The sequence below is a fragment of the Papaver somniferum genome, unplaced genomic scaffold, assembly GCF_003573695.1.
Source record: "Papaver somniferum cultivar HN1 unplaced genomic scaffold, ASM357369v1 unplaced-scaffold_135, whole genome shotgun sequence".
In the NCBI taxonomy this organism is placed as follows: domain Eukaryota; kingdom Viridiplantae; phylum Streptophyta; class Magnoliopsida; order Ranunculales; family Papaveraceae; genus Papaver; species Papaver somniferum.
The window spans coordinates 9359379-9373184 of NW_020622713.1; positions in this window are offsets into that span (position 1 = coordinate 9359379).

A 13806-nucleotide genomic window follows, 5' to 3' on the forward strand; every position below is an offset into this window, starting at 1 on the left:
TTCCTGATCACTATTCCCACACATTTCCAATTCTTCATCAACATTATCTTCATCATCATAATATAATTTTTGACATTTAATAATTCTCAATCTTTGTTTCCAACTACATGGTCTATGTTTATAATATTTCTCATAGATCATTAAAGGTGATTCCTCAATAAAAGTTGGAGTATCCATATATCGCTGCCCATGCATATATTCACCAAGAGTCATTTCCGAAGACGTCTCTTGATAACGAGAATTTCTAGACATATATTCTCGCAACGTCATCTCAGGTGGCGTCTCCTCAAAAGGATTCATCACCGAAGAAATATAAACTACAGATGGATTCTATACAATCACAAACAAGGCCGACTCGACTCCACCAAAGAAAACCTAAAGATTTCTAGCAAACAAAAAGCATGATGGCTCCACTTAGATTGTTTCTAGACCAGCTTCTATCTTTCGAAAGGGAATTCGTTCCAATTTGAGCAAACCCCTCTGGAATCAATCCGAGTCAAAGTACGTTGAATTGAGGCGAGGGAATCTCAGTGGAGCTTTGATACCCAAGGCCTCACCGCTATCAAAAGGCGGCGCAGTCACGCATTCAACTCACAGAAACCATCATGAACTTTGAAGTGTGCTTAAATAGCAACCAATATTTTTCGAACGAGTTTCCTATTACGCTCGTTACTCTATCGGTCTCGTTCTATTCCAAATTTTAAATCTTAGGTTCGCGTTTGGTTTCGTTTGCCTAAGGCCGGCAAGAAGGGAGCGGTGATGAAATCCGAACCCTTATCTTGTATTGGCCAGGCCTTTCCCTTTACTAGGAATTTAAAAACAGTCCAAATTCGTCCTCAATCAATGAATCACCTTAAGGAATACAGTAACTCTCTTACAGGAGATTCGCGAGTGTTTCGATGGACTTACCTCCTGTACCAGACGGGGGATGAACCGTTGAAGTCGACTCGGGCCACGACTCATATGTCATGTACGAACCCGAGGGGCCGAGACGATATTGTAATCGTCGTCCTTCCCTGCAAACAGTTTATATTTAATTTTATTTTTTTTATATATAACCCTTCCGTAGGGTTAAAAAAAAAGAATAAATCCAATTGTCCAGAATAAAGTCCAAATAAAAAGTCCAAAAATTACAAAAATTATGAAAAATAAAGCCTATTTACAAATTCTAAAAAAAATAAATAAAAGCTATATACAAAAACAAATAATAAATTAAATCCTAACAAAAAAATTATGTCTTTTTTTTTCTTCTCTTTTAGCTTTTCGCTTTAAGCTTTTTGTTCCCAAGTCCTTAGTATTCCACTTCGAACCTGTAAATCAAAGACACAAAAAGAAACGTAAAAAGGAACAAATAATAGTAAAAAAAATAAACCTAAAAATTCTACCTAAGCACAAATCCGCGTCGGCGGCGCCAAAATGATTAATGATTTAGTGGGGGTTGTAGTAGTGGTAAGGAGTATCGTTCAAACTCGAACTTGTGAAGGTAATGGATTTTTAGATTTAAAAATATATATACAAAATATTAACAGTTTGGGAGAGAGGTAACCAAGACACTAGATTCCACAATTATGCAAAATTGAATGATAAATATTTCAAAACTCTATTCAATTATTAAGTCCTCTTTTATCTTTAATTCACTATCAATCATACAAATTATCAAACATTATTTGTAAACCTTAAGCATAGATTATCAAGAGATTAAACCAAGCATAACCTATCAAACTGAATAACAAATAATTAAGACAATCATTCAAATAATTTAAAACTCTGCAAAAGCAGCGATTAGGTGAATTATATAATTAAATGAAATAGTTACCCATTTATGTTGCGTGAATAGCTTCCTCCGTTGCCTTGGTTACGGGGGAATTAGTCGCTCATCATATTGGAACCCCTCTACTCGACCCAAAGAACTTTTATATACTCACATGCATCATCAAATCCCCCGAAATAACTCGTGAAAATCCTTCTTTACTCGGAATATTTTTTTCTTATTTCGGAGAATAATTTCCAAAAATAACTTCTTCACGCTCCAAATCTCTTCCCACACGCTCCAAATCATGTTGTAATCACCCAGAGTGTTGCTGGAGCCATCAAATTCGATCGAAACACGTCCATAACTCTCCAAAACTCGTGTTTTTCTCCTCCCTGTACGTGTGTCTCTGTTTTGAGTTCATGGCTTCCCTAGCCAATTCTATCCAAATTCGATCGGACCCGACACCCAAAATATCTTCCTTAGGCTTAATCACATCTTCCTGCCAAGTCTCAACCATTTAATCTCCCTATAACACGTTAAAAAATTCGATCAAACTGCTTCCAGTTCTCATGCATGTTTTCGCGCCAAAATTCAGTTTTTGAAATGAAGAAGATGGTGTCCCCCTATCCAAACTGGGGGGGGTGTGTGAATAGCAATTGAGGTGGAAATAGTAATTTTGGGGTGGAAATAGTAATTTTTTTGGATTCCTCCGGCACATTTCTGGGACGCTTCTTGTACATTTCTGGGGTGCTTTAGTAATTTTTTCTGGGGTGTAAAACACTGCTTTTTGAGCCCATTTCGCCGCAAGGGCTTATTTCTCTAAAACTTCCTACAAAGACATAAAATAACACAATAAGTACAAAAACGGGTACTAACAGTATATACAAATGAGATATATTAGACACATAAATGCGTCTATCAGCAACTGATGAACTTGTCCATGTTTGTTCTCTAGTTGCTAACAAAACTTAGATTCCTTGATCTTTGTGTTAGATTCCTAGTATGTCTTCATTTTTGTTTAGTTGGAAGAATAACTAGTGCTTGAATAGCGATGATTGTGACTACACATAGCTATCTTTGTTTTCATCTTCTTTTGTTATTTTTTAGGTTTATTGGTATTAAATTCTAAAAATATTTGGAGGATGATCTTTTGCAATATTTTTAATAGTTTAATATATTGTAATATTTTTATGGGATGTGTATTGTTTGCGTCTGTGAACTTGAAGGTCCCATATTTTGTCAAAAGTAAAGTCGTTCATGATCGATATTCATATATTGGTTTAAGGATGAATAGACTTTTGACAAACACAAAAGTTAAGCCTATATTGTCAATTCTTTGATGGAAGATAGGTTAAAATCTTTTGTGAACAAGGATAAAGTCTATAATGTCATTATTGATGGAAAGATAGAATAGATCCTTGTATGTTATCCACGGTATTGATATAGTTTTTTGTTTACCGTGAAGGCTCCTCTGTGTATCTTATGTTGAGCACGATACGACTAAGTCAATTTTTATTGGCATGATTGGTTGTTCCATAAAATGCTATTTGTTGAGCATTATAAACTAAGTTAATCAACTAGTTTGGTTATTTAGTTTGTACTCCATAAACCTCTCTTTCTTATGTCGAGTACATGTACGGTTAAGAATGTCATGGTCTATGATAATCTTAATCGGGGTTCCATAATTTCTCTTAGGTTGAGCCCAAAAATAATTAAATTGATTACTTGGGTGATTAGTTTGGTTATTGGTATTCCAATTAGATTAATTATAGGTTCTCTTGTAATTAATCTAGTTGAGTCTTCATATATTGTAGTTGCAGGAAATCCTACAACACGCCCCTTGTATTATCATGACTATGATTTCTAGATCTAAACTTATTTGATATGAAAATAAAGATAATGTTAATGAAAATAGAAAATAAGACACAAGATTTACGTGGTTCGATCAATGTGATGTACATCCACGGGGTTAGGGATCTTCACTATGATTGTTTGTAATTACATATGGATTACAATTGAGACTCCGTTAATGAGTATTTGGAGCTCTTGGTTGAAGAAGGAAGAAAAAGAGGATAATACAAATTCTGCTCTCTCTCTCTACAAATGTGTCCTCCCTAAAGTGTCTCTCTCCTTCTTTTTTTTGATTATCCTCCTTTCTCTCTCTTGCCTTTCTCTTTATATAGGTATTTACATAATGGATGACAGCTCATATATGGTGGGGTACAGCTAATATTTCCCCTAATTTCGGATCTGTCTTGGGGTATTTTCGCAAACTTACAAATGTTAACTTCGCAAACATCCTAAATTTCGCACGATCATCATACTTTTCTCACGTTTAAGATGGTGTCATTTGTTATGTCATTTCTGAAATCATACTGAGATGTCTTCGTGATGTATTGCTAGTAATTTCGCAAGCATGTCGTTGTTGCGAGATTCTGATCCTACATCTATTCCACAAGTTCTTGTGTTGAGTATATGAAAGGCTATACTAATCATGTTTCATTGGTTAATATAGTCATATATTTCGTAAGGTTTTCCTTATGTTGAGTATTTGAACGGTTAAGTTGTCACTTCCATATGACCAATTTAGTCGTTGCCCCGTAAGTTTACTTATGTTGAGCATCTTCAATTAAATCAATCACTCTTGTGGTTTGATTTAGTTGCGTATTCCAATTAAGTTAATCATGGGTTCTCTTGTGATTAACTTAGTTGAGTTTGGATATAAGAAATCACTTATCATGGTTTTGTGGTATCCATTAAAATTCTTTGTTTCTTTCGAAATTAAGGTCGCTCTTGTTGTTCCTTTTTGTGAATGACATCAAATGGGGAAGAGTTCTTTTGAACTTGTGCTTAATGGTCATATCTTTGTGGGGAGTGCGGATGTGTAATTTTTTAGGGGTTATCTTATATCTTTAAACTCCTTGATGAATGATATTAGCTTCGGCTATATGATTGCATCTAAATTAAGTTGATACGTGTCTTTCTTTTAGTCATGAAAAATTTCTTGTGGAAATTTAATTATGATCCCGTTCTTATACATTTGCCAATTTCATTGACAAAAAGGGGGAGAAATATTGTAGGTCACACTACAAATACATATGGTTCTCAGATCATTGTGTAAAGGGGAGTGGTTTCCATGATCGAGATGGAGTATTGACTTAGGGGGAGTGATACATATCACCATAGAATTATTATTGAAGTCGTGATACAATTGGACTTTAATATAACATAATAGTATTATGTCACTGTATAACATTGATCGAGAATCTCGAGTTCTCTCATTGTTATAGCTACGGATCTTCAACAACGGTGATACTAAACTTACAACCTTTGGGATCATTGGAGTACTTGGAAAGGACGAAGATTTCAAGGAACGCTGAAGAATTGGACTAATGGAATAGGAGTTGTTTAAGTTTCATTATCTTTTTTGTATTCTATATGTATTGATAGTTTTGTCACTAAAATTTACAAAGGGGAGATTGTTAGAGCATAGATCTGTCAACCTCGCATGCGTTGTTATATCAAGCATGTTTGTCAATGTTAGTGATCAAAACTATAAGTATTGATTTCTAGTCTATTATAGCTAAGTCTCGGACTAGGATAGTAAGTGTAGTTGAGCTCAAGGACTCCATGGCGATTCATCATACAACAAGAAGAACTACTCAAGAAACCGGTGGAACTTCTCGACAAAAAGGTATGTGGATACTTGAACTTATCTGTCACTCAAAAGTCTATCTATTCTATCTCCTACTTCTTGAGACAAAAGTCGTATGCTATATATATAGACTATGATCATACACATTAGATATTTCGAGCTGAGAATATCTCGCTTATCTATATCTCGAAATGCGTGTTGGTAAAGCGTTTCGCTTCAACCATAGTTTTCTTTACCTAGTGACGCAAGTCATGAATGTTTCAATCACTTTGAAAATTGCTTTGACGAGAAATAGTGTAACAACTATACAACGTCCTCTAAGAATGTTTCAATGATTGAAATAAGAGTTTAGATTACATAACCATGTATTCCTTGAACCGAAGTTGTCCAACTTTGTTGATCAAGAGAAATCGGTAGGATTGTGGAGTTGGCTTGCCAAGTCCGCGAACTGGCGGAAGTTCTCATCCCGAGAAATTCTGCTGGGATTTTCAAAAACTCGTTTGCGTGATTAAGTCCGCGAACTGGCGGAAGTTCTCTACCCGAGAATTTCTGCTAAGTTTGGAAAACTCAACCGATTGAACTTAAGTTCGTGAACTTGTTTGTGAGCTTAAGTGGTTATAATATAAAGATGAATTCCGAACATAGATATTAAATCATCAAGGAATGTTTTATGCAAACCGTGTCTAAAATGTTCATGAACCGATTCAATAGAATCGAATCATCTTTGTTTTAATTGTGTCTTGTGCAATCACATAATATCTCATAGCAATTGAACAACTCTTTAACTAGTTTATGTGAGCCATTTGAACTAGTTATGGTGAAGAAGAAAATGGTTGGTATGAAATACTCATATTGTTAACCTTTGGTTACTATACTGAACCAACATACGCGTACACGTTTGGGCACGGTTTTCACAAACCCAGTAAACGTGTATGGAAATTGTGTATGACAAGCTAAGATTTCGATCTAACGGTTGAGAGATATTAGCTTGAATCTAAATCAGGTTTTCATCTACCGGTGAATATGGTTTGCTTAGTAACTAAGGCAAAACCCCGATTTGAAGACTATATATAGGGGACATCTAGCAATGCGCAAAACTAATCCCCACACGTCTGTGTGATACTAGTGGGCTCGCTAGAGTCGATCTTCATTAACCTTTAATTTTCTTCTCTAAAATCAGGTTAACGACTTAAAGACTTCATCGGGATTGTGAAGCCACACCAATACTACTTTATCGTAGTTGTGTGATCTGATCTTGCATCTTCTATCGTACGAGTACAATCTTTGATTGGATTGAGATCGTGAGAGTTCTCAAATAGGAAAGATAAACACAAACATCTTCGTCTCTCTGTTTGTGATTCCTCAACAAACCGCATGTGTAGTCAGGAAGGATAGTTGAGAAGGTGATTGATTAATCTAGGTTGTTCTTCGGGAATATAAGACCGGATTATCAATTGGTTTCTGATTCACCTTGATTTTATATCAAAAGCCGAAACAGACTTAGGGTTTATCTGTGGAGACAGTTTTATCCTTTTGATAGATTTTTCTGTGGGAGACAGATTTGTTTATTGTTTAAGCCTGCGATTGTGTTCGTAGAAACTCTTTGTTTTTGGTGAGATCAGCTAAGGGAATCAAGTGCGCAGCATCCTGCTGGGATCAGAAGCGTAGGAGCATGACTGTACCTTGTATCAGTGGGAGATTGATAGGGGTTCAACTATAGGCCAGTCCGAAGTTATCGTGTAGTAGGCTAGTGTCTGTAGCGGCTTAATACAGTGTGTGTTCAGTCTGGACTAGGTCCCGGGGTTTTTCTGCATTTGCGGTTTCCTCGTTAACAAAACTTCTGGTGTCTGTGTTATTTCTTTTCCGCATTATGTTCTATATAATAGAAATAATACAGGTTGCGCGTTAAGATCACCAATTGGAAATCCAACCTTTGGTTGTTGATTGAAATTGATAGATCCTTGGATATTGGTCTTTGGTACCATCCAAGTTCATCTCTATTTAATCGAGACTCGCTGATTGTTTGAGTAAGATTAAATCGAGAGATTGAGATATTAACTCCTTGAGATACTTTTATCTAGATTGAGTCTGACTGTCTAGTTGATTCTCTAGCAAAGTTTTCCAGAGTTAGTCCATACAGATTGCTAAGCGAAATATTGGGTGGTGTTGTTAGACCCCCGCATTTTCAAGAAGTATTCAATCAAAATCTATAAACCCTAAAAAAATTAGAAAGAACATTAAAAACGATTAAAATTAGAGAAAATTAAGACTCGCCGGGAAAGAATCTTCTTGGTAAGAAACACCGTTTGATGTTACGATTTGCATGATCTGTTGCATATAGTTGAGGTGTTTCTGCTTCTCTCTTGTTGTTTTTAATTAGGTTTAGATACAAATCTATTTTATGTGTTTGTTGGTTATTTTACTTATCTAATTTACTTGATTTTAAGAATTTTTTTTCCCAATTAAACTAAACAGTTATTATGGTTCGTCATTCAATAACAGGAAGAAGTTCATTCCATAAGATTTTTTTTTAGGTCGTCGATGGTGGTGAAGTAATTTTAAAAATGGGTGTGAATTTAGCATGATTAATAGGTGAATTTAGTATGGATAGTTGGTCATATTTGGAATGATAAATTTACTAGGTCCGAGTTAGCGAGTCAACTACGATTTTCGCTCTCCTCGGATCCATTTTTGCTCTCCCTTTAACAAAAACCTCTCTATGTTGTGAAAACTAGGATTTTCGTGTTCACCCAGCAATTGTCATTAAATTGTGCAAAGAAGATATTTCACATTTAAACTGGCGTGGTAAACACAAAATAAGTAAAAAAATATTTTTAAGTAGAATTTAGAGGAGCTAATTTAAGCCCTTATTATATTAGTAGGCGAAGAGAATTTTAAGGAATTGTTTCAGTAGAATTATAAGAAAAGAGAAAGAAATAGAGTCATAGGAGAGATTTATATTGATAATGGATCAACCTTATTACATATCTATAGTATCCTTTATATACATGAAAGATGAACCCTAACTATATAGATGGGATGCACATCTATGGGTCGTAGGCCCTACAACACTCCCCCTTGTGCGGTCCGATAGAACTTCATATGCAATGCTTCCACATAGTGCTTCAAATGTAGTTCTTCAAATGTCGTACACTCCTTGATGACTTGCGCCAAAGTCAATTACCCCATTAAAACATATACAAAGAAAAACCCAGTGGGACAATACCTTGGTACAGATCAACACATGTAGTACTTCACATGTTATCTCGTACTTTACATGTAGTTCATCACATGCAATACGATCTTCAAAGATCAATGAGTCTAAGTTAATTGCCTCGTTAAAACTTCGTCAGGGAAACCCAGAGGGACAAAACCTGAACTAAAGAAAAAGAGTACAATATTAAACAAACCTAGAACATTCGTACTCGAATATGTTGCCTCATTAAAAACCTTGACAAGGAAAACCCATTGGGGAAAAACCTTGACGAAGGGAAAAGAGTACAACGTGACAGATGCAAGTAAATTTAATCAGTTGCAGATGTTCACTTTGTTCCATTGACGTTGACAAGTTGCTTCACAACTCCTAAGGAACAAAATCCTCGTGGGAAAGACAATAGCCTTAGCTGGGAAATTACATTCCCAGTATTTGTTGTTTTGTCATTAAAAACCTTGCCGAGCAAAACCTTGTGGGAAAAAGTAACCTCGGTGAAGGAAAAGAGTTCAATACACCATTAGATGCTCCCTCTGATGTAAGACAATTTTCATTAGTCTAATGCAGTCAAAAGGAGTTTATCACACATTACTTTGGTGACTTGAATGTTTATAAGACCTTGTTGTTGATTCTGGAAGTTATGTTGCTTAACCGACTATCGCGTTTCATTTCTTCGATTCAGATATTTTCAGTAATATCAACACGATCTTTATGTATTCAACTTTCAACATACTTGATGTTTTTAGTGTTGTCTCGCTAAAAACCTTGTCGAGTAACAAAACCCTTTGGGAAAAACTATTCTCGATCGAAGGGAAAAAGAGTACAACACATTTTCAATTTCGAAGTAAAATATGTCGACATCATATCCTTGGATCCTCCCCCTGATGTCGGCATCTCCCCCTAATTACTTTCAGAGTTGTTCCAGACAGTTCCTTTAGTCATGTATTTTTCGAAACTGAATATTGGTAATGACTTTGAAAATAATCTACCATATATCCCCCTGATTACTTTCATTGGAGAAGAGATTATTATTCCTTCATAATCAACAACTTTTAGATTGCACTTTCATTAGCATTCCTTTTTATGTCTTTGTGGGGATAAAAAAATTTATGTCAATGGTTACTTTTAAGTACATGATTACATTCACTATACCATTCCAATGACATTACGTTGGCGTTGAGCTATATCTAGCTAACAAGTTCACTGAAGATGTAACATTTGGTCGAGTACATTACGCTAAGTACAATAATGCGTCTATTATACTTTGATAAGGAAAGTTCATCTCCCGACACAACTTCGTCATCTTCCTTTTGACGGATTGGTCATTTATGTACATTTGAAACTCGACTAATCATGGGAGTGCTAGCAGGATGCATGTCCTTGTTAAATTGCCCGACTATCAGAAAAATCCCCCGTGTTATTTATAGGAAACCGAAACAACTTGACAACCTTAGTCCTCTCTGTGGGAACGATCCTTTCTTTCCCTTTCTATATTTTATATTTTGAGTAGTGAGAAAGTAATTATCACAAGGTTTCTCACAAAGCCATGGAATTGTCCTCTTGTAATGAACGTTATAGCGTTCCGCTACTTAGTTAGGTTAGTAATTTCAAAAGGACTTGAAATGCAGCATATGTATGTGGTTATTACGTATCTCTGAAAGAATCAGGAGATAAAAGATATTTGCAAAAGTGCATAATGGCCTTTTGCTTCCCAAGTCGAATGACTCTAAATCACAGAGTATGTTTGCAGTTACACTTGAACACTCACTTATTGATTGAAGCAATCAGGCAGATGTGGTATACCCGTCTAAGTGACTATTTGATAGGGAAGGGATAAACAAGTACGGTTTTGTGCCATGCATATAAATTAAGTTCCTGATTCAGAATTATAACTATCTATGTCAACGATATGGACATGATAAGTACTTTTAATGGAATAAGAGAGCTTAAGAGCTATTTAAAATCCGAATTTGAGCTGAAAAATCTAGGGAAAGCTCGATCGAAGACCGAGCTTGTGGTATATTATTCCACCAGTTTGTATAAACTAGACAAATATATAAAGCAAAGAAAGAAATAAACACGCAAATCAAGGATGTGAGAATATTGGGTAAAGGTTTTATCTTCAATTGTAAACAGATATTTGAATGTATGAATAGAATTCGTATTTAATCTCGCTATCATCAAAACCCTAGAATACCTTATTGAATACTCCATAAATTTCCTAAGTTCATCAACACACACATTAGAGCTGCGAGTGTGAATTCTACCTAAAGAATAACCTAACGCCTTGCGCTAATTAAGTTCAATTCCTAGGAGCATTAAGTTTCAGAAATAGGCTAATCAATGCAATTGAAATACATTGCGCAAACAATTCGAACAAAGGTCAATTTCTACATATGATTATAAGAGTGTATCACTACAAACCGTAATCATATCATGCTACTCATATTCAAGGTTATCGCTCGATGATGAACCCTAAATTAGCTATACATATGGATGTATGTTCAATCAATTCTAGACCCAACCAAACAAACACTCAATCATATTGCAATACATCAATCATGCAATTATTATAAACCGTAGAAAGTGAACGATGATTTTGAGAGAAAACTAATTCATAAATATCATAACTTGTTTTCAAAATCCAACTACATCTTTAACCAATAAGAAAATATATATCTCATGTTCATGGGGTTCATAACAAGAAGAAAGAGAAAACCTATCATGTTGCAAACCCAAGGCAAAAAGTAGAAGTTCTCCCTAATGGAGATATATTTAGGTTTAGAGAAAGACTTTTCTTTTTATATGTTTCCCAATTTCCATAAAGGATACTCTTTTTCAATTAGGTCACACCTCATTCTTCTCAAAAGTACATCTCCAAGTGGTCCACCAAACCCATGAGTTAAAACATCTCTTCTGGAATTTTTGGGTCCAAAACTGGTTGCCGCGATGACGTCATCACCGGAATCCGGACACCGTCGCCGGAATCCGGGAAACTGTCTCCGGCAAACTGAGCCTGTATCTGACTATCGTAACTCCCAGCAGCTCACTATCCTTCTCTGCAGTTCATACACTCACAATTCAGAGCCATACATCACAAATGAACCATCTAAACCAATTCTTGGATTCTTGCGAAAACCCGCCCAAAAGCGTGACTCGTTGCTCATATGTCCAGCGGCCAATTATTGCATCCGACACGTTCTATCTTTATGATTGACTGAAACATTACGATCCCCACTTTCCGTTCCAAAATCCAGCAACCCGGGCTAGGCTTACCGGCTCACCATTCTTACTCACTTTTTGCGCAGTTTCTGCATTTTTGGTTGCGGCATCTATTTCATAGATAAGGCCATAAACTCTCTTGCCAGTCTTTTGCAACTGCAAGTTACTCCAGCCCATTCATCACAACATTACCAAGACTCCTCCCTGTTCAGCTTTTTTCAAAAGACGAGAGACTAGAAGAGTTCAAACAAGAATGAGACTCCCAACAGAAGATGTCTGAGAAGCAAGAGGCTCTCTAATAGTCAGATCCGAAGCCCTAGGCCTAATAGAGGAAAAAATAGGAGCAAAAATCGAAGAACCTAAGTTTCTGACAGTTACAGATGCAGAAGGCTTCGAGTGATCATCCGAAACAACAACAACATCAACATCAACCTTTCCTTTCACAGAATTTGAACTTTCACCAGCTTCAAAATTAGCCTTCACATTAGTAACAATAACATGAGTAGCTCTAGGCGTTGGAGCCGGCAAGTCCTTTACAAATATTCTCATCTGAATCTCTCTACATCTAATCTCATCATGATAAAGAACAAAACATCTCTTGCAGGCTCGAAAAGGCATCTTAGGATAAAAAGCAGACATATAGTATGTTCTACTACTGGTATTGATGACTACTTTCCTTGTTAAAGGAGTTTTCAAAGGCACCATTAACTTGGCCTCATAAAGTTTCCCAACAGGAGAATCAGCCGAAACAAAATCACCTATCTGATCTAAGAATTCTCTAGCTCTCCCTTTGTTAACAAAATCAGAATGAATTGGAATTTGGACTGGAATCAATGTTTTTTCCCAAACCAAGTCGAAAATCGACTCAATATTACTTAATGGTTGAACTGCAAAGAGTTGGCCAAACAAAAAAGTAGGCCTAGTAAGAAAAGATAAATCTCTATCTTGACTTTTCTTGAACATGATCGCATGCCCATACCTTTCATATAAGGCTTAGCAAGCTTAAAGTCTGGAGAATTGATAGTCCAGATTCTATTAAGATGATGCTTGAAAGAAGTCTTATGATAACTACGAGTATCATCACATAACAGTGCAGCAAACATAAAAGGAAATTCCTCCACATCCTCATCTAAGTCTAAGACTCTAACTTGAGAAGCAGGTATATCCATAGAGAACTAAAAAGAAAGTTTCAGATAATGTGAAATAGAGGTTACAGAGAAAGATGAGGAGAAAGGATGAGAGAACTGGAGGAATATAAAGGAAAAAATTAAGGAGAGAGCAGAAGAAAATCCTTGGAAGTCTAATAGTTTTGCATGCCTGCAGTTAAGATTTTGATAACACATTCTACTAAGAATGACTATTAAGAGCAGGGAACTGTACAGACTGAATATCAAATTTTCCATCACAGAAGATGTAAAGACTAGAGAAGGGAAAAGAAAATTATGCCAAGTGTTGCATAAATTCTAAAATATCCACCCAACATCAAAGTTTAATGAACTCTTAATCACTTCAATTCGGCTTTATATTTAAAAAAAAACTCTCAATTAATAATTATATAAAGTAAAACTCTACTTTTAATACAAAGCAGCAGTAATTAGTTCCCACAAGCAACCACCAGAGAGATTAAAACCTACTATCCCTAATAAACCTTCAGACAGATATGATCATAGTGAGAATAATGCATCATTGATTAAGTTCATTTCCAAGAATATCTTGACAGAGAATAAGAATCTTTATAGAATTTTCATAACCAAATACCTACTCAAGGTAGAAATACTTGACAGAGAGTAAGAATTATTATAGAATTATCATAATCAAATCCCTACACAAGGTAGGATCTCAAACACCTCCGAAACAACTTTAATTGATTTATAAAACCGACTTCACCCATAACAGATAAAAATACATAAGAATAATGATAGTTCCACCTTTGAGAAGAAACAAAGAACCATACCCTAATCCAAA